We start from the raw sequence: 20,772 nt of genomic DNA on the forward strand, positions 1-20,772 counted from the left end.
TTCCCACCACTTGAGGCTTGTTTCCCTTTAGTTACCCTTGGGTTTGGTGCCCTTTCCTGGGCTTTGACTATTTTCCCCATTTTCTCTCTTAGAGTTGACTTTTGTTGACTTTTGGCATTCTTCACCCATTTTCCCCATTTTTGACCAATTTCTCATCTTTCCTCGAGATGGCAGACGACATCCCACATGATAGAGCTTCTCCAAAAATGGAGGTGGATCCGAAGTTTGAGCCACTGCCACTTAGTGTTCGACCTTTTGACCCGGCGACGTATCATCCCGAGATACACGTGCTACCGCCCGATAGCCTTCGTCAGTTTAGGGGGTTTACACGAGGCACACCGAAAGACCTTTTACTGTGTGAGCTGGAGTCACATTTATCTCATGGCACCTCCGAGGTATACACTGTATTCTTGCATTTTCTCAATGTACCTTGCATTGCTTACCCAATCACACTTTTGCACTGTATTACTTACATTACATTTCATCTACTTGTCTTGATCACAAGGGGATTCATGCGCCATCAGAGGATACGAGACCACATCAGCGAGGGAGTGGTACATGGAGCTCCCTGACGATGTTCGCCACATCATCAACGAGGCCAGCTTTGGCTCATTCCGCATGGGGCTCTCATGCCTCATAGCGAGCAGACCTCTACTGGGTGCCTTGGAAGAGAGGTGGTGGAATACCACCGATTCCTTTCACTTCTCTACTGTAGAGGAGATGACGATGACTCCCTTCGACTTCTCTATGCTCACCAGCATAAAGGTGGGAGGTCATATGATTCCTTATGATACTGATATGGGCGAGTGGGAGGCCGCTCAGATTTATCTGCTGGGGACTCGGCCACCTATCTCCCGATCAAGGAAGGTTTGATACTCCTGGTTTGCAGACAACTAAAGAGGGACGGCTCCTACAACCCGAGAGGAGACCGAGCAGTATGCCCGAGGTTTTCTGATGTTCTTGTTTGGCACTACATTGTTTGCCACCCAGGCGAACACTGTCGGGCTATACCTCATGAGCGCCCTGGTGGACCTATCCCATGTCCGACTCTACGATTGGGGCGGCGCTGGCTTGGCCACCATATACGGGTACATGAGCTCTACCTCTCGCAGGAGCGGGCATCTGATAGGAGGCTACTGGAGGGCCTATGAGGTATGCTTTACTTCTCTGTTTTGCATTTCCTGTTGTGATTTCTGCTTAGCATTCTCTGTACACCGCATACACTATACACTGCACTATCCACAATCTGCTCTCTGCTCTGCACTCTTTGTACACTGCACACACTGTACACTACACTACCCACAATCTGCTCTCTGCTCTGCACTTTTTGTACACTGCACACACTGTACACTACACTACACACAATCTACTCTCTACTCTATCTGTATTTATCTGTTGTATACTCACTGTCCCCCTTTTTCTTTCTGCAGTTATGGGTGTACGCCTATTTTTCGAGACTTGTCCCGAAGCCAGAGGTGGATATGCCGCCTGTTGTACCATATTCTCACCGATACAACATGAGATGTTAGCAGAGGTCCCGAGAGTCCTTCTCCTTCTTCCATCGATACTTCGATATGGTGATTGCGGCTAAGGTAACTCAAGCTTCTCTATTTATTTTCGTTTTCCTTCGATTCTAACTCATATTGCAATATCTGATGATAGCTAACAATCTGCACATTCTTTATTTATAGAACACTTGACAGCCCTGGGCGGCGATGCCTCAGGGAGTCAAAGATCAGTTTGCTGGTGCTCGAGAGAATTCCCGCTTCCTGCTTCTGTTCGAGTGCCCGGTTTGTTGGGCATGGTTCTTAGGGGAGCGATTCTTACGCCAGACCATTGCTTGGCCGAGCCGGTAGTTTCGATGCCGCCTCCGAGATACATGAAAGCCATAGAGAAATACACTTTGCAGGAAATGATTGATTTCATGAGAGCCTGGGACGCCGACTTCTTCCTAGTCGAGGGTGATTACACAGCCTTCATCCAGACATACCTCAGGCCACCTCTGACTGGCGCCCGTGGAGGTGAGAGAGCGAGGGCTCCAACTATGGGAGAGAGAGGCAGAGGGGCTGGGGTGACCAGGACCCATGGCAGGAGAGGTTCTGGGACGAGACAGAGGATTGGGTGGCCAGAGCTGCCTGCCACACTCACCTACTAGCAACATACTGGGGAGGCTTGCCAGATCCCCATTGAGCCTGCACCAGCTAGGCATGAGCTTGTCAAGGTTCAAGGCCCGACTCCAGTATGTACCATACTTTAAATTTTGCATATTTACTTCATTTCAGTTATGTTTATAGAACACTGATCTTCTCAACGCACTTGTAGGCACCCATAGAGTACACCGGGCAGGCCCTTGAGCTAGTGGCTTCCTTGACGGAGATGGTGCAGAGGAGTATGAACCTGCTCAGTCTCTACAAGATTCTGATAATTTCCTTCAATTCACACTTCATGCCATGAAACTTCCTGTCAATAAATTAGCATTTCAAACATAATCTGTTCCACACTGTACTATTCTGACACATTATACTCAAACACTGCATTGATACACTGCTCCCATACACTGCACCCATACACTACATACATACACTGCATACTGTACATCATCTTTTGCATCTGATATACACCGCGATTGATGTATTTGTCAAACTGTCTTTTTCAGATCCCGCCCCCACCGAACGCTCCAGCGGGAGCTGCAGCAGGACCATCGGTGCCTCCTCTAGCAGTGGGGAGAAAGAGACGAGAGGTTCCAGCTCGTAGCCGAGGCAGAGCTAGGGGCACCCATGACGAGAGTGGCCCTTCAGAGCCCGTTCCGGACGATGATGATGATGAGACGAGTGAGGACGAGGAGGCGACGAGTCCACAGTCAGAGTCATTTGAGGATGTAGAGGGTGACACTGGCTCAAATTTTGAGGGCTAAGATGATGTTGAGGCCGGTTCAACAGCTAGCTCAGACATAGGGTCCTCTGACAGTGGTGCTGATGGAGATAGCTCTGAGTCCATGCCTAGAAAGAGGACGAAGAGGGCCTCTCGATCCTGAGGCAGATGGCACTGATTTATATGTTCTTTTTTTGCTTTTTTTCTTTTAACTAGTAGTGTTAGCACATTGTACAGTTTTATTTTCTTTAAAACTTGTACCCTTTTGTAAAAAAAAGAAACCATGATTGGAATGAAAATTAGCTTTTTGATGAAACATGTTGCGTTTTACATTCTGAGCATTGCATTGCACCATTTTGCACACAAACTGGATTAATGGAAATTGAATATTGTATGTTGTATTGGCAACTTCTAAATCAAGCAATGAACATAATAAACAGAGTAAAACAACTCAATGAACAACTAATGCAACAACTCGATAAACAAAACAACAACTCGATAAGCAAAACAAGTACAACTCGATAAGCAACGACAAAACAACTCGATAAACAAATCGAAACAACATAAAAAGCAACTCAACAAAACTCTTAAAACAAGGAGGCAAAGTGCACCAAGAGTAGAACAAAACACAAGTTCTCAGCACTCCCAACACATAGGAAAGCCATAGGAATTATATCGTCTATAGGCAGAGGTTGTCGGCCACCAAAAGTGGCTGTCGGCCACTAGCACTGGCTGGTCAGCTACAAAAGTGGCCGATCAGCCACCAACACTGGCCGGTCGGCCACTAGTGCAGGGAACCTCCAGATTGCTGCCACGTGTCTTCCACTCAACACCCTATCTTCTACAAAAGTTGGGACTTCATAGTTTCTTCATTCCAGCTCTGTTTTTGCCACAAATGGATCCATTCTTCATGGAAAAACTCTCAATTTGGATTGCAACTCTAGATGGATCGAAAAAAGTGAATTTCCGGAGTTTCGAAATAAATGCACTATTCTCGCTAAGTCATACCCCGCGGTGTTTTCCGTTCCTTCACGCCGCGGCTAGATGTTGGAACTTGGCTATGCATGTGTTTAACTTCGGGGGAAAAGAGATGTGTCCAACAATTGAAGAATTGCAAGTTCTTATGGAATCCCAGCATGACGAGGAAATCTTCCCCCAGTCCCGTTTTAGTCACATCTAGGCTTTAGGATGGATGTGTGGGCTCACTTTACACGTTGCTCGATCTTTAGTTCACAATAGAGAACTAGACATTCCCAGTCTCATTCATTGATTTTCTGATGTTGGCGACCGCTGCGACCGTCTTTGTCAAGCTTTTTGGCAGCATGCTCTCTGCTTGTGTATGTTGGTTCATTTTCTTCTTGCCCCTGGTTTTGGAGGGTCTAGCGTTCGCTTGATCGAAGTAGCCCAAGGCTTGAAAGAAGGCAAGAGCTGCATTGGCTTGGCATTAGCCGAGACTTTAATAGGCTTAGACGTCTTCCACCGGCGAGAAACAACCAAATTCCCAGGAAGTCAACTACTTTTGTAGGTAATGTTTCCCACTCTATCTCACATGTGTTTCTCACATCACTCGGCCCTTAGGCTTTATTTCTCTCTCAAAACCCTTTCTCACTTTTTCCTCTGAACGCACATCTCTCTATTCTTTAATCTCTCTTATTTTTCATCCCTCCCTAGAAATGGGTCATGGACAGGTTGAAAGTAGTAGACTCTTGCCCTGCATACTCAGCACGAGGCTATTTCTTTCGCTAACGGCTAGTTGATTTTCAGAACGAGGGATGGTGGTGCCATTGGATGTGCCACATGTCTGCTGTCGACAGTACTTGGCATTGCCCCTGGTTTGATCTCCCCGAGATGAGCTACAGCATGTCTCGACAGCCTGGCATTCAATTCATTGGCTTGATAGACTGTGTCTTCTATTTTTCTTTCCGGTTCAGGCATAAGTTCGGACATGACCAGACCTGCCCAGAAGAGGGGGTAGAGTGCCCGGCTTCATTTCCAATCCGAGGTTCACAACTAGCTCGATATCCCACTGCATGGAGGACAAGAGAACTTCTGGCTCCTGCTCTCAATTTTAGTTGCGCCCTTTCTGGCGAATGCATAACTTGGCTTGAGGATGAGGCACAAACCAGGCCTACTTTAGCATCTGAAGCTTCCACAAGCTCTGGGAGGAGACGCAAGAACACCTGACTCATTTGTGCCCCAAGTTTATTGCTTTGATCTAACTTTCAAGTTGTCCTTTTGAATGTAATAAAAAACAACTTTAATTTGTATCAAGAGGTAGAGAACTCTGTATTGAAATCAATGAAATTGAAGTTGTGGGCACTGCAAATTTTTCTTTTGATCCAAAAATGGTTTAAGTTATAAAAAGATTAATTTGAACAAAATCAACTTTTATTAAAACTTTTCAAAACCATTTTTGATATGGATCACAAATGGACACACTCGGAATCTACCTTTGAGACGTACAACCCCAAATCCAGCAAATGGAAAGTTACCCCTTGTTTGAATAGCACTGCACTGTACTGTAACCAGCTCTCATAGTGAAGATCACAATCGAACTCTTGGATGTAGAAAAGACAAAGATGACCAGAACAATCTCATGGACACAGTTGATTTGGAAGTGTTTATGGATGGACTTCAGAATGAAGTTGCCTACGTATCCCAAAGATGGGAATCAAGCTTTACGTAGTTCGGTTCGGGTTCACACAGGTATTAACACTCTTCTTTTGCCAAGGCCGCTTTTTCCGGGTTTTCAACCTTGCGAGCTCAGTTTTTTTTTTTTTTTTTTCTAATTTTTTGTGCTTTAACTTTTTCTCAGGTTGCCCTTCTGGGTTTTTGGCCTAGCAAGCCACTCAAGGATAGTATTTCTTCAACTTGTCCATGTTGATTGGTTGGGAGAATTCGATGCCATCTAGGTCCATAAGAATGATAGCTCCACCCGACCAGATAGATTTGATGATGTAAGGACTAGTCCAATTGGGTCTGAACTTGCCCCTAGGGTCATGGATGGGAGCTTAGTTGTCTTTGAGAACAAAATCCCCTTCTTTAAGATTCCTGGACTTCACTTTCTTGTTGAAAGCCATGGCGATTCTGCGTTGATGACTTTGGACGTGGTACAGTGCTTTTAACCTCCTCTCGTCGAGCAACATTAGTTCCTCAAACCTACTCTGCTGCCAATCCACTTCTACTATCTGACACTCAGCCATAACCCACAGCGACGAAACTTTAACTTCAATTGGCAGAACAACTTCCATCCCATAAACCAGAGAATACGGAGTTACCCCAGTAGATGTTCGGATTGATGTCCTATAGCCCCAGAGAGCAAATGGTAACTTGTCTGGTCAGTCCCTGTAGGTTTCCACCATATTCTGTAGAATGTGCTTGATGTTCTTGTTGGCGGCCTCAACAGTTCCGTTGGTTTACGGCTGATATGTGGATAACTTATGAAAAGCCACATTGTATTTCTCCAACAAGTCGTACACTTCTCTTTTGAAATAGGAGCCATTGTCTAAAATGATCTCATTTAAGACCTCATAATGATAGATGATGTTATTCCTGATGAACTTGGCTATGTGCGATGCTTTCAGCACTGCGTAGGATTGGGCTTCCACCCACTTTGTAAAGTAGTCTATTGCCACCAGGATATACTCATGCCCATTTGACCCCTTTGGAGTAACTGCCCCAATAACATCAATTCCCTAGACTGAAAATGGCCATGGTGAAGTCATGTTGTACAGCTTCGACGGCGGGATGTTCATGTGATTTGCATGGATCTGGCACTTGTGGCATCACCGAACAAAACCAATACAATCCTCATCCATGGTTGACCAGTAATAACCCTGTCTGAGAATCTTCCGAGCTAGCATTACTCCGCTCATGTATGCTCCACACTCTCCTCCGTGGATGGCCTCTATTAGGCGCTTTGACTCTTCTGCATCAACGCACAGCTTGTGCATTTCCAGATGGCCTCGTTTGTACAATTTACCCTCGCAGATGTTAAACTGAGCAGCCATTCGCTGTATTGCCTTTTTATCTTTGGCATTTTCCCCTAGTGGATAAGCCTCCCTTTTCAAGAAGTTCCAGATATCATGATACCAGGGGTTCTGATCTTGGACTTCATCTATTGCGGCGATCAACTCGTAAGCCGACACATATCTCTGTTCAATAATGATCGGATGCATCTGGACTCCCAAAGGGATGTCTATCATGGAAGATAGAGTTGATAAAGCGTCAGTGAACCTGTTGTTCTCTCTTAACAGATGCGTAAAGGTTAACTTCTCAAACCTGGGAATCAAGACATCTAGGGTTTGGTGATAGATTTTCATCTTTTTTTCCATAACCTTCCAGTCTCCTTTCGCTTAACACACAACTAGGTTTGAGTCCCCAATGACGTCTAACCGTTTTGCCCCTAGTTCCAGGGCGGCTTCCAAGCTAGTGATACATGCCTCGTATTCTGCTTCATTGTTCGATACCTTGAACAGGAGTTTGAAGGCTAAAGGCATATGGGAATTGTCGGGTGCTATCAGCAACACCCCTATCCCATAACTGTATTGGTTAGACACTCCGTCAAAGTACATGGTCCAAATCTTTTCTTCAACTTGCATAATAGCCTCGTATAGGAACAAATACTCTACTACTTCATCCCTTTCCACTGGGTGATCTGCCAAGAATTTTGCCACAGCTCTCCCCTTAATAGACTTGCGAGTCATATACTTCAAATCAAATTCGGAGAGAAAAAGCAACCAATGGGCTAGCCTACCCATAAGCGCTGGTTTCTTGAAGAGATATTTGATAGGATCTAATCTCGAAACTAGAATTATGAAGTGAGCTAACAGGTAATGCCTCAACTTCCTGGTAACCCATACCAAGGCTAAGCAAGCCTTCTCCAGCGGGGTGTAACGGGTCTCATATTCCAGCATCTTCTTGTGCAGGTAATAGATGGCATTCTCCACTCTATCCTCAGATTCCTGCGCAAGCATGCAGGCCATTGTCGTGTCGGTTATTGACAGATGCAAAATCAACGGCATCCCCGGATCTGGTGGTGACAACACGGGCGGGTTTTGAAGGTACTACTTGATCTGCACAAAAGTAACCTGGCATCGGTCATCCCACTGGAATTTCTTTCCTTTCTCCAGGAGACCAAATAGTAGTTCACAAGTCAAGCTTAATTTTGCAATAAACCGTCTTATGAATTGCATTTTACCTAGAAAGCCGCGCACCTCCTTTTCAGTCCTTGGTGGTGGCATTTCTAGGATGGCCATGATTTTGGAAGGATTAACCTTGATGCCCCTTTGTGTAATAAAAAAACCCCTACATTTTCCATGCTGTGACACCAAAAGTGCATTTCTGAGGATTCAGCCTCAACCGATATTCTCTGATCTGTTGGAAATTTTTTTTCAAGGCGGTGTAGTGGCCTTTTCTTTCCTTGGACTTGACAATCATGTCGTTCACATACACCTCAACTTCTTTGTGGATCATATCATGCAAGATCGTGGTTGCAACTCGTTGATAAGTAGCCCCAACATTTTTCAAACCGAATGGCATCACCCTATAGTAGTAGGTTCCCCACGGCATGGTGAAAACAGTCTTGTCTCTATCCTTGGGTGCCATCAACATCTGGTGGTACCTGGAAAATCCATCCATAAAGGAAAACAGCACATGGCCTGCGGTGAAGTCCACCAATTCATCGATGTGCAGTAGAGGAAAGTCGTCCTTCGGACTAGCTTTGTTTAGATCCCTGAAATCCACACACACCCAAATTTTGCCGTCTTCCTTCGGCATCGGAACAATGTTGGCCAACCAAGTCAGAAATTCAGATACTAGCAAAACCCTGCGTCTATCTGCTTGGTGACATCCTCCTTAATTTTCAAAGCCCAATCTAGGTGTATTCTCTGAAGCTTCTGCTTAATGGGTCGGGCCTTAGGGCCAAGAGGAATCCGGTGCTGTACAATCTCAGGATCGATTCCAGGCATGTCTTCGTAGGACCATGCGAAAACATCTTTGAATTCTTTTAATAAAGCGACTAAGCGCTCGCGTTCCTCTGAAGACAACGTGGACCCGATCTAGACCAGACACGGATCATTCTCAGTACCCACATTAATTGAAATGATTTCATCAACCAAGGCTCTTACAAACCTCTCCTCCTCTCGATTAATCAAATGTTTTAAAGCCAGAGGAATTCCTTCCTCATCGTTTTTATCAAAATTTTGAAAGTCATGATCAATGCAATATACGAGTGGCACATAAAAGTACTCAGAAACAGCAGTGGTACCATTCTCATTCAAAGCTTCCAGCTCATCCAATTCCTCAATTACAACCGACTCAAAAGAAAAGGAAAAAGATGACCTGGACAAAACAACGGCATCCGGGTTATCAACCCCAGGAATACCGAATTCCGACTTAGAAGAATTGGAATCAGATTCTAACACCACAGACTCTGTGGAATCAGATTCTGACTCCACAGACTCTATGGAATCAGATTTTGACTCACTACCTGATTCAGAATTGCCGGACAAAAAGCCCTCCTCGAACTGCCAAACGAGGGAGGGTGCAATAGATGTATCCAGAATACCACTGGAAGGGTCCACAGCTGATTGATCTCCGATCATGGAAATGGTTGTAGACACCCCATTTTTGACCGTCCTCAAGACTTGGACGTCACCGTTGGAACACTCGGTGATTATCCATGTTTGTGTTCGTTTGGAGTTCCCGGAAGTCTCGGCTCGCGCGCCTTGCTTCAGGATCCCCGAACTCGACCGTTTAGTGTCTGGTTTCACACCAAACACTTGCATCTTGCCTTTGAGAGGCAGGGTAGGGCTTGTAGACCATCCCCACCCACCACCGGCAGTGGCTAGAAGCCACCGGCTGGTTTTTGCTGCCACCGGCAATTTTTATTGCCGGCCGGCACTATTTGTTACCGGTCAGCACTATTTTGTGCCGGCCGGCACTCTTTTGGCCAAGATGGCATTTTTGGCCGGCCGATTGCTGTGCATCTGCTTTTGCAGATATTTTTAGACAGCTGTATTACTTTTGCATCCCTCCATACACGTGTATGGAGGGATCTCCCTCTTATGAAGCTTGTCTTGTAAGCTTTACAAGACAATAAGAGGGAGCCTTCTCTCTTGTGGCAAAAAGGAGGAGAGACTTGGAGAGAGAGTTTAGATATTTTTGAGAGCAAGAACAGCAATTGTTAAGCTCTGGTCTTAGGGTTTGAGTTAGATACACTTCCTATATCTCTTTCCCTCTCTTTTGTGCACTAGGTGTTTTGTGTCTTACTATTGCACACAAACACCTAGTGTTTCACCTTCCTTTTGGAACTGAGGTTCTAAGAGACTGATTTTGAAGTTTTGGTGTTGGATTCAAGCTAAAGGAGGCCATTGGAGCACCATTTGTGAAGGGGTCTTCAAGGGTGAGAACCTAGTCTCCTTTTTCCCCATTTTTGCATTGATCTTCTACCTATCTTAGAGCTGTTTTTGTGCTTGTTGTATAATACAAAAAAGTTCTGTTTTTAGGCCCTCTTTATTGTTTATTAAGAGTGTTTTGTTGTTTGAGGGTGGTTGACCCCCCTTAGGCCTTGAAAGGCCTTATTTTGAGCCATTTTGTGTTAGCTCCGGGATTTTGGTGTTGGGGTCTCTTCACCACTGAAATCTTGAGGGATTTCAGTGGTGAAGATGATGCCTTGAAGTCCCAAGAAGGAGACCCCCTCTCCTTGTTGTCCTTGAAAAGGGCATGTTTTGGCCTCTTGAGAGAGCATTATGCTTGAGTGTGTGTTGAGCATGTTTAGGCTGTTTTTCATGCTTATATATCCATAATATAACATGATTTTAAATTGGTTTTGGTACTCCATGCATGTTTAGCATAGTTGCCTTGTAATGCCTTGTTACGCCTTAACATGTCTTAGGTTGTTAGCCTTTGTTGGAGCAAGTTTTAGGCTTAGTCTTGTGAAGATTTTGTGCATGTTTTGCCATGTTCTAGGTCTGTCCTAGGTTGTTTGGGTTGATTTTGGCATGCTTGATATAGCTCCTTTGTATTTGGGCTTGTTGGCCTTGAGTATGTGCATGTGTAGCATGACATCTTTGCATCGATTTGGTGATTTGGGGTCCCCCCACATGTTATTTCAGTCCCATTTCCATGCTTGTTTGATTGCCTTGCATGCCTCTTTAATGCTTTGGAAGCTTGTGTAGCAATGCTCCATGTTTTGGTGTTTATGCATGCCTTTGTTTTTGAGTCATTTAGATGCCATCTAAGTGGTCCTTAGGCCTTGTATTAGTCCCAAAACTCTGTTTTTGGTCAATAAGCTCATGCCATGCTTGGTCTTGCTAGGTGTAGTCCAATGCTCCATTGGTTTGTTTTGAGCATTTGGGCCATTTGTTGCATGCTTGGCTTGATTTATTGCTTGGTTTGGCACCATGTTTTAGCATGATTTCAATGCTGATGTTGCATGCTAATTAGTCCATGATTCCTCCTTTCAAATGTGTTTGAGGGTTGTTCAACTTGTGCCCAAGTGTTGGCCTTTCAACATGTGTATGTGTGCATGTGTATTTGGCCCCTCATTTTAGCATTTTGGCTACTGTTTTAGGCCTATTTTAGAGTTGCCTAATTCATGCATAAGTCCATCTTTACATCCATTTGCATGCCCCTATGTTTGCTTGTATGCTTGCATAAGTTAGTCGCCATGCCATGTTGCATCCTTAGCTTGCATGCTTAGGTTGCATTGCATCTTGCATGCATGCCTTATTCCTTGACTTGATGATAGGAATTGGGCCTTGTTTGGTTTGATTTGGTTTGCATGCATTTGAAATCAAAGTTGCATACTTGGTTCTTTGGGCCATCATGCATGGAAATGCGTGATTGGTGGTCCGAGAATCGAGGTACATGCCCCTTTGAGTCATTATCATGATAAGGGACATGGTTGGTGCATATATGCCTTGAATTGTGCTGCCATGCTTTGCCTTGCCCTCTGTTGCTGTCATTTGCAGATTCTGCAGGAACACTCTGCCGACCGGCAGTGTAAGGTGCCGACCGGCAACAATTGCTCTACCGACAGCTTCATTTTGTGCCGATGGCCACATACCACTGCCGGTGGTAATTCCACTCAGCCGGTGGCACTCCCCAGTGTCCAGGGATGCAGTCCTGAGGCTTTGACAGCCTCCAGAGGAGTGAAGGAAGGAAAACAGAGGCAACCTATGCATGGCAGCGCGTTTCCCGAGGCGTTTTCCCTGTTTTCTTAGTTTTAGTCAATTTGCTTAGTTGATTAGGCAATTTGTAATTTTTAATTAGCTTGCGTAGTTAATTAATTTGTAATATTTATTTGGTCCCTCCGAGTGAGGGTAAATATGTAATAAGTGTGCGTGAGTGTGTGTATGTCTTCCAACCTCACGTCTTTCTTCCCTTTTATTTACCTTCTTACGATGGTAGATTAGGGCACGTTTAATTTAGCATACCTTATGCTATACATGTGTGCATCCATGCATTTGTATTGCATGCATTAGGCTCGATACATCACGCTAACTGCATTTGTACTTCAATTCAAAAAATTGAATATGTGATAGTTGATCGCATTTCATATGCCATGCTTAGATTAGCCGAGCCTATCTAATTGCATCCTGTATGTGTTGCATTAGGCAATTTAACAAGAACTAGGACACGCATGTCTGCTAACTAGTTTACTATTTTGGCACGGAGTACGATGTAAGTATTTATGCTTTAGCATCTCGCATGCGTGTGAATGTTGCCATGACAGTATGCTTGCCATGTGGCTAAGTGCTTATATGCGGTAAACTGTTTGAATACCTGTGGGTGAAGGGTGGATTGTTTGAGTTGGAAAAACTCATTGAAATCCGTGTTTTAGCCTACTTGCGAGTAGCAAATTCCAAAGCATTCTCAAAACAAACGGATATGTAATGCTTATTTCCAAATTAGGCAATCTAGTCTATACTTGTTTGCTGTGCGCACAACATAGTAATTCTAGGCTAACAATTGGTTTAAGAACACATAAACGTTTTCAAAACAAAATATCACGGTTAGTAGAGGCCGGTCTTCGGACCGGGCGAAAGGGGGTGCTCATAGCTGACCTTCCCCGATCGTACCCAAGCTCCCGAGCCGAGACAACTCCGGTGATGACAGACATGTGGCCTTCGGCACCGAGTCAGGGTTTCCTAAATTTCCCCATTTTAAAAATATTTAGGTGGCGACTCTATATCTGGCAAAGCAGTCCATGTTTGGCACTACTTTTTCAAAAATCTGTTTCTCAAAACGATTTGCCAGATTTGGACTCTTTGGTTCAGATTAAGAACCGCGACAACAAGATCGCGAGTCCGAACTGTAGTAGCGAAGGCCCCCTTTGCGGGCGCGTCTACAATGGTGAAGTTATCCCCCAAGCTCTCCGGTTTGATTTGAGGATCCAAAAGGAGACAAGCCAGCGCTGCTCCTATCTCAAGTTCACTGCCATTGGACTCATCCTCTGTACTCTGTTCTATCTCAGCAGTTAATTCAGTCTGTTCTCCTGTTGCTTCATCCTCTTGTAGTTGTAGATCAAAGAAAATCTCAAAGTTGGGCAGACACCGCTTCTCAAAGTTCAACTATGGCTCAGGAAAGCCATAAAATGGAAAGTCTTCCCCCTCCCGGACAAAGCGGCCATTTAGAGTTCCTTGAATTGGCCTATGTACTAGCTCATAGTGCTTCACACTTTGCCTTGTTTTGGCTCTTCCTGCCATTTTCTTTCCCTTTCTTACCCAATCCTCTTTGGTAGGCGTGTAACCTAGACCAAAGGTATGAGGGTAATGTGGCACTTTAACCAGTGCAGAAAACGCCCTTTCGGCCACTCTTTCCTAATCCCATCTCTAGTATATGCTGTAGCTTGTTCATGAGGTAGAAAGATTGAGCACTGACATACAGACCCTCATCAACAGCCAAAATATCTTGCACCACCCAGGCCTCAGCTAAGGTAAATCCAGACAGGGAAACATCTTCATCCCCGTGCATAATTTCCAACACTAGCGTGGTGACCTCAGGCGGAGGATGTATTGATGAGTTTCCAAACACAATGGCTACCTTTTTTCCAAGGGGGTACTTCAGCATTTGTTGTAGAGTGGAAGAGACAGCTTTTACTTGGTGCAGCCACGACCATCCAAGGAGTAAGTTAAAGGTGGCCGAAACACCAAAGATGCGAAACTCAATATCCTGTTGCGCCGGGCCAACCTGTGTTCTGATCTGAACTGTCCCCATCACTTCTCGACTCGTATTGTCATAGGTCTAGATCACCTGGGTCGTTGGTACAAAATCCGCTGGCTTCAAGCCAATAGCATAGGCTATGTGGTACAGACACACATTAATTGCGGACCCAGTGTCCACCAACACAACTGACACCCACTTCTCTCTACATTCAACTGAGATGTACAACGGTTTGTTATGCGCAGAGCCCTCAGGCGGCAATTCTTTATCTGAGAAAGTCAAAGTCGGAGAAGCCCCTCCTGGGAAAACTGGTCCCACTAATTGCTTGGGTTTGTGTCGATAGAGAGCTTAGCCTTATCCATTGCTGATAGGACGGCTTGTCTGTGCACCCAGGAAGCCATGAGCAATCCCCAAATGGATATGTCTGCTTGAATCTTCTTTAGCTGCTTCAGTACAACTTCTTCTTCTAGCAATTTCTCCTTCTATTTTTCTGCCTCCTTATCTTTCCTAGATGCTTCTGGTTAGTCTAGGTGTGGGGGCTTAAAATACCACCAGCTCTGAGTCATGTGATTGACTTCCTCAGAATACCATGTATCATTTGGCAGATTTTGTTCCCAAACTTCATCCGTGTGGGCAAGATGCATATCGTCATCTTTCCACAACATTCCTCCGGCAACCGACAAGCAACTGTCCGGTTCCGTGTAAGTATTCCCGCATCTACAACACAGTCAGTTCCCGCAGGGCCTTTGGCTTTTCTAGCCTTCTGATCATTCTCAGTTCTTTTATGTTTGAACCGCTTCAGTGCGGCCTCTTGTTCTGTACTAGCCGTACAAATGCTACCCAATTCCTGAGCACAATTCTTAGCACCGGTGCTCTCCAACAACTTTCCCTTGTCGTCGACCATTCTTGCCGTTGCAATAATTCTCGTTTCCAACTGTTCCTGCTTTGGTTGAGACCCCTCATCAACATCCGGTTCACCACTAAGCCACCCTGAATTATTTGTTGATCCATTCATATCAAACCTGTCAATCTATACACTCCCTAGATCTTGTTCATTAAAGAACTGCAGTTTATTGATGTCCTCCTTGAGATCGGCTAAGTCATGCAGTCCCTGGTTTGGTCCGTCCTCCTAGACTACATTAACCTCCGTTTCCGTCGGCAATTCCACCATTGGTCTGGCCTAACTGGTTGGCATAATGTAGCGACATGGGTTGTATTCCTCCTCAGTTAAGCTCAAGGAGCCCTCAGACATGCCTTCTTCTACTACAGCCACCACCATAGGTTTGGGTTGGATATGGATGCGCTCATCATGCACACGTCTGTGCTTTCTAGGATGAACAACGCCGACTTAGGTAGGTGGAAGGGGGTGATGTATATACTGGGGTCGTAAGGGACGGCCAGTGTTTGGATAAGGTTTATTTGCCGAGATGGGGGGACCTGGTTATGTGGTAGAAACGGGTTTGTAGTGACGTTAGGCTTTTGATTAGGTGCTATCACTTTATTGTCAATGAGATCCTGAATCTCATGACGCAATCTGAAGCATAGGTCGGTGTCATGACCATGCTATTGGTGGAAGGCGCAGTACTTGGCCGGGTTATGTTTCGGGTAAAGGATGAGACTCTAGTGGCTTCAGGTGCCTTTTTTTGGTTAGGACTCTCAGAAGGGGTAAAGACCCTTTGGCCTCGGGGTTGGTGTTTTGCAGGTTGTGAGGTGGTTTCGGATGTACCGGCAAAGGGATTGGCAATTTTCGGTGTGGTGGTGACCATACCGACATCAGAGGTCCTTGCAGCTACATTACTACTCATAACTGCATTGGAACTACGTGTAAAAGCCCTCTTGGGCTGCTCTTTCTCATGGTCTATCAAACTCTGTTTCATTGCATTCTCTATCTGCACCCCTATTTCATGGAGGTCAGCAAATGTAGGCAGAGGTAAGACTATCATTTTCTGTAGCAGCCTCGGTTGCAGGTTATGAACCATCATTCAAATCTGGTCCTTTTCAGTGGGTCAGGTGGTCATCATGGAGGCCTTGGCCCTCCACCGGGTTACAAAATAGAAGAATTCCTCCTTCTGATCTTTGCGGGTTGCTTTGAGATTACGAGTTGTGATTTTAATCTGTGTGTTGTAGAAATACTGCAGTACGAAGGCCTCAGCCATTTCCTTCCAATTTCTTTTTATAGAATCCTCAAGTTTAGCATACCAGATGGTCGCGATATCTGATAGGGTCCGGTCGAAGAGGGATAACTTCTGCAGTTTGGATAGGCCTATCGGCCACAGAATGTCTGAAAATAGCTGCAAGTGGACCATGGGATCACTTGAGCCATCAAAGCGATCTATATGCGGCATTTTAAACCTATCCGAAAATGTCACCGCCGAATCGTATAGCCGTCCTTAATATCTGGGATCGAATTGACACCTTAAGCTCATTTAAAAAGCATCTCAAGCTTGCTCACTTTCAGCGCGGTAAGGTCGACCTCAAACTCAAAGGGTGCCTCTGTTGGGTAAATCGGTGCTTTGGAAGTCTGGGGTGGAACTGGCTCTGCCGGAATGTCCGTATTCTCTTGGATATTAGTTGTATCCCCGAGTATTGGAACCCTAATTGGGGATGGATGTGAAGCAGAAGCTGTTGCTTGTTGTGGCTGTTGTTGCTGCAGCCTAGAGATCAACTCAACCTGCTGGGCTGTAATTTATGCTTGGCGGATGGTGACTTCCGCTTGGCAAGCAGCGTCTAGCTGTATTGCCTCGATGGTTTGTTGGAGTTGGGGGAGCATGTCCTCCATGTTGACTACAGGATGGTGTTATGTCAGAACTGGTGTGTATTCCCTTTCCGAAGTTGAAGCAGATAATTGGGCCTGACTGAGCACAGGTGAAGTAGATAGTGGCCGTTGAATTGGCGACTGCTGAACCGGTGAGCTATGCCTAACTCTCCTCCGTCTTGTAATCAGGGGTAGTGAAACAAACATTGGTTGTCCTCCAATAAGATCCTCAGATCGGTAAATTCACCTTACTCTAGTCTAGAGTGCTTGGGGGGTAACAGCCTCGTCTGAAGCAATTGTGAAACACTACCTTGCAAAAAGAAACAGGAAATCAGAAAATGCACAGCACCTCGGCTCAGACAGAAACAACTCGTAGTTGTAATCATAAGCTGGACAACTGTGCTCAAACACTGATTTCTGCCTGAAAACTGATACCCTCAAACTGATACCCAGACTTGCAATTGATACATACATTCCTGCAGAGTTTCACTCTAAAAGCACGTATCAAGCAAGTGAGAGCCAAAACACCCCTATGGGGTAGGGTTACCCTGTCCTAATTTCTTCAGGAACTAGGGGTTCATTATGCAAACAAGCGGTTTCATACAATCCTGCATTCGGGTGAGCAACCTATCCTAGTTTGGAATAGTCTTTAAGGCTTCTGATATGTAACTAGGTTGATTGGTCAAAAAGGGTGCCTCAGCAAACCATCTAATATACCTCTCGCTCCTAACACTGAGAAGTGAATGGAGGATCAAATGGTACAGCGGTAATCCAGATCCAAGGGTTATGTTCCCATCGTGGTAGAGCCCGCAACCGGTTAGCCTTATGGCAAGCTTTTCCAAGCAAGCCTCTGGCAAACCACTCAGGAATAGCAGATGGCAAAAACTGTGACTTGGGCGCACCGATGCAAATGCAAATGCAAAGAAACACACAAGTGTAAATAAAATAACATATCATGAGTTCAAGTCAAGTTCTCTAAATCCCCAGTAGAGTCGCCAGAAACTGTAGCTCGACTTTTTCTTGTCCCTTTTCGGAAGCTCGAATTGGTCCTACAGTTTGGACTCCCGCGGTTCCGAATTTAGTTTTACAAGTGCAATGTAAAACTGATAAACACCAAAGAGTCCAATCTGGCAAATCATTTTGAAAAATCGATTTTAAATCAAATAATGCCAAAATTAGACTGCTTTGCCAGATTACAGAGTCGCCACCTAAATATTTTATTTTGGGGAAATTTAAGAAACCCTGACTCGTGCCAAAGGCCACGTGTCCGTCATCACCAAAGTTACCTCAGCTCAGGAACTTGGGTACGAGGGGGGATGGTTATGAATTGAGCACCCCCGCTCGCCCGATCAAAGATCAGCCTCTACTAATCATGATATGTTATTTTATAAACCTTATGTGTTCTTATCCCAATTATTAATCTAACTTTACTATGTGACTCACACAAGCAAGTATAGACTAAAATCGCAAGAATTGGAACAACTCAACTCATGTTTGTTTTCGCAAATGGTTTGAATTTGCCACCCTCAAGTGGGCTTAAAAGTTTACGGATTTGCCACCTCAAGTGGGCTTAAAACATGATTTGCCACCTCAAGTGGGCTTAAAACTCACATTTATTGAATCATTCTATTTCAAACAATCAAGCCTTCATCCACAGGCATTCATGCAATTTATCAAGTAAGCACATAGCCTTGTGGCAAGCATGCAAATCATGGCACTTATGGCAATCACACTCATGCAAGTATGCTAAAACATAAAACTTACCGAGTACTCCAAGCCAAAACAAAAACTAGTTAGAAAAATGCATGATCCTAACTATACAAGATGCCTAATGCAACACATGCAATATGCAATTAATAGGCTCGGCTACTAATATGGCATTTGATTCGATTAGATAACATGTGGTTAAACACGTATTCAAAGAAGTATTGAAATTGAAATGCAGTTTGAATGATACGCCGAGCCTCGGTGCATGCAAGACAAATGAATGATGCAAATATGTGAGCATAAGGTATGCTAATCAAAATTTGATCCCTAATCTACCCATCAAAAGCGGATAAATAAAATGGAGAAAGACGTGGGGTTGGAAGACATACACACACGCATGCACACTTATTACAACATTATGCCCTTGCGAAGGAGGTCCGAATGAATAAGCTAAGCTAATCTAAGCTAAGCTAATTATTACAACACAATACTAAATAACTATTCTAGTTAACTAATTATTACAACAATTGAAAAGAATTTAACTAACTTATTCTAAGCTAATTAAATATTACAAAATAAATTAATTAGCTAAACACTTTAACTAAATAATTACAAAGCAAGTAAATTAGCTACCACTAATGAACTAAATAAAACAGTTAAATGGCCTCGAGGGGCGAGGGATGCATGCATGCTTGGTTGCTCCACCCGAAAATACCACCGCTTTGCCATCAGATGCCTCTGTTTACACTCGTTTGATCTCTGAAAATTATGCCAACTTCCAGAATGCTTTTGTCCCAACTCAGGAGCACACTGGTGCAAAATTCATTTCTAGCCGGTAAGCTACCATTGGTGGCTGGTCGGCTGATACAGGTGGCCGGTTGGTCATTGCTTCCCTGGACTTTTCTTTTTTGCTGCAACAGAGAGCAAAAAGAGGCAAAGAAGTGTATTCTCAAGGAGTGTATAGACTGCTACCCTCCTTATCATTACATAAGCTCAAAGGAGTGCAACTCTTGATTCTCAAACCATCAACCAAGCATTTTCAATGCATGATGGCCAAAGAACCAAGCTTGTACAAGTTTAATGAGTGCAAAACAAGACTCAACAAAACCATAACCCTATCATGCATGATCAAGGGTGATGGTGACCAAGAAAAATGACACGTTTCATCACTTTGAGTATGAAACGTCCCATTTTTCTCGTGTTCGGATTAACATCCGATCCGAACACATGCAATGCAACATGAAAGATGCTTTATCTTGCCTCTTTTACTTGTCATGTTTTATTTACTCATTTTAGATTACCAATCCATTCCTTAATTGATTAGTCCAAAAGTGAGTTCCCTCTAATTGAAAGTAGGGTTAAACCACAAGTGCCTTGAGCATGAAAGAGTCCTCATGCCGTTGGTTAGTAGAAACCCTCAAAAGAGGATTAAAACCATTAAGCACAAGTGTCTCAATTACACACTCAAGCCAACAAAGGGTTCAAAGCCCCTTTCAAAATAAATGAAAGAGTAAAGAATAGAGGGAGATTGCAGAGATTTCAGTGCTAAAATGGAGTGCAAAAAGACACTAAAACATGCAAGCAACTCATGCAATTCATGTTTAAAAGCATAAAACATTAAGCTAGTGAAGGAGATTGCACTAAATACAAGACTCATATGACCAAAGCAGCCCAAAACAGTTCAAATCAGAGGCAAAAATATGCTGGAGATAAGCTAAGTTAGGCTGCAAAAACATGCTACCATGTAAAGCTAACTAGGCATGCAAGTAAGACACAAGGAGGGGAGGGTAACCCCTCTAATTTTGGACTTCAACACATGTTTTCCACCACTGAAATAACTCTGAATTTCAGTGGTTTAAAGGCCCAAAAAGTTTGATTTGAGTATGCTAAAAGATGGCACAAAAGGCTTCACAATTAAGCAACAAGAAGGGTAGACTACCCCTTAACACAAAATGGCCTCAAACCACCATGCTAAGGCTCAAAAATCATATTTTTTTGAAGTTGAAAACCAGGCCAAAAACAGTGTAAAAAGATGACAAAAAAAGTGGTCAAAACAAAGCTTACAAGGTGAGTCTTATACCTTTTGGAGCACGGCACAAAATAGGCACAAATTCCAGCTCAAACCTCCTTTAAGAGCTCAAACTAAACCCTAAAGAACCTCAACTCAAAGGTGAGAGTGTTTGGTTAAGGCTCCATGTACAAAAGTGTAGAGAAATCTAACTATAAGGCACAACATAAGAAGAGAGAGAGAGAATTCTAGAGAGAGAGAA

This window comes from Camellia sinensis, chromosome 4 (assembly GCF_055761805.1).
Source record: "Camellia sinensis isolate YWXY chromosome 4, ASM5576180v1, whole genome shotgun sequence".
Lineage (NCBI taxonomy): Eukaryota > Viridiplantae > Streptophyta > Magnoliopsida > Ericales > Theaceae > Camellia > Camellia sinensis.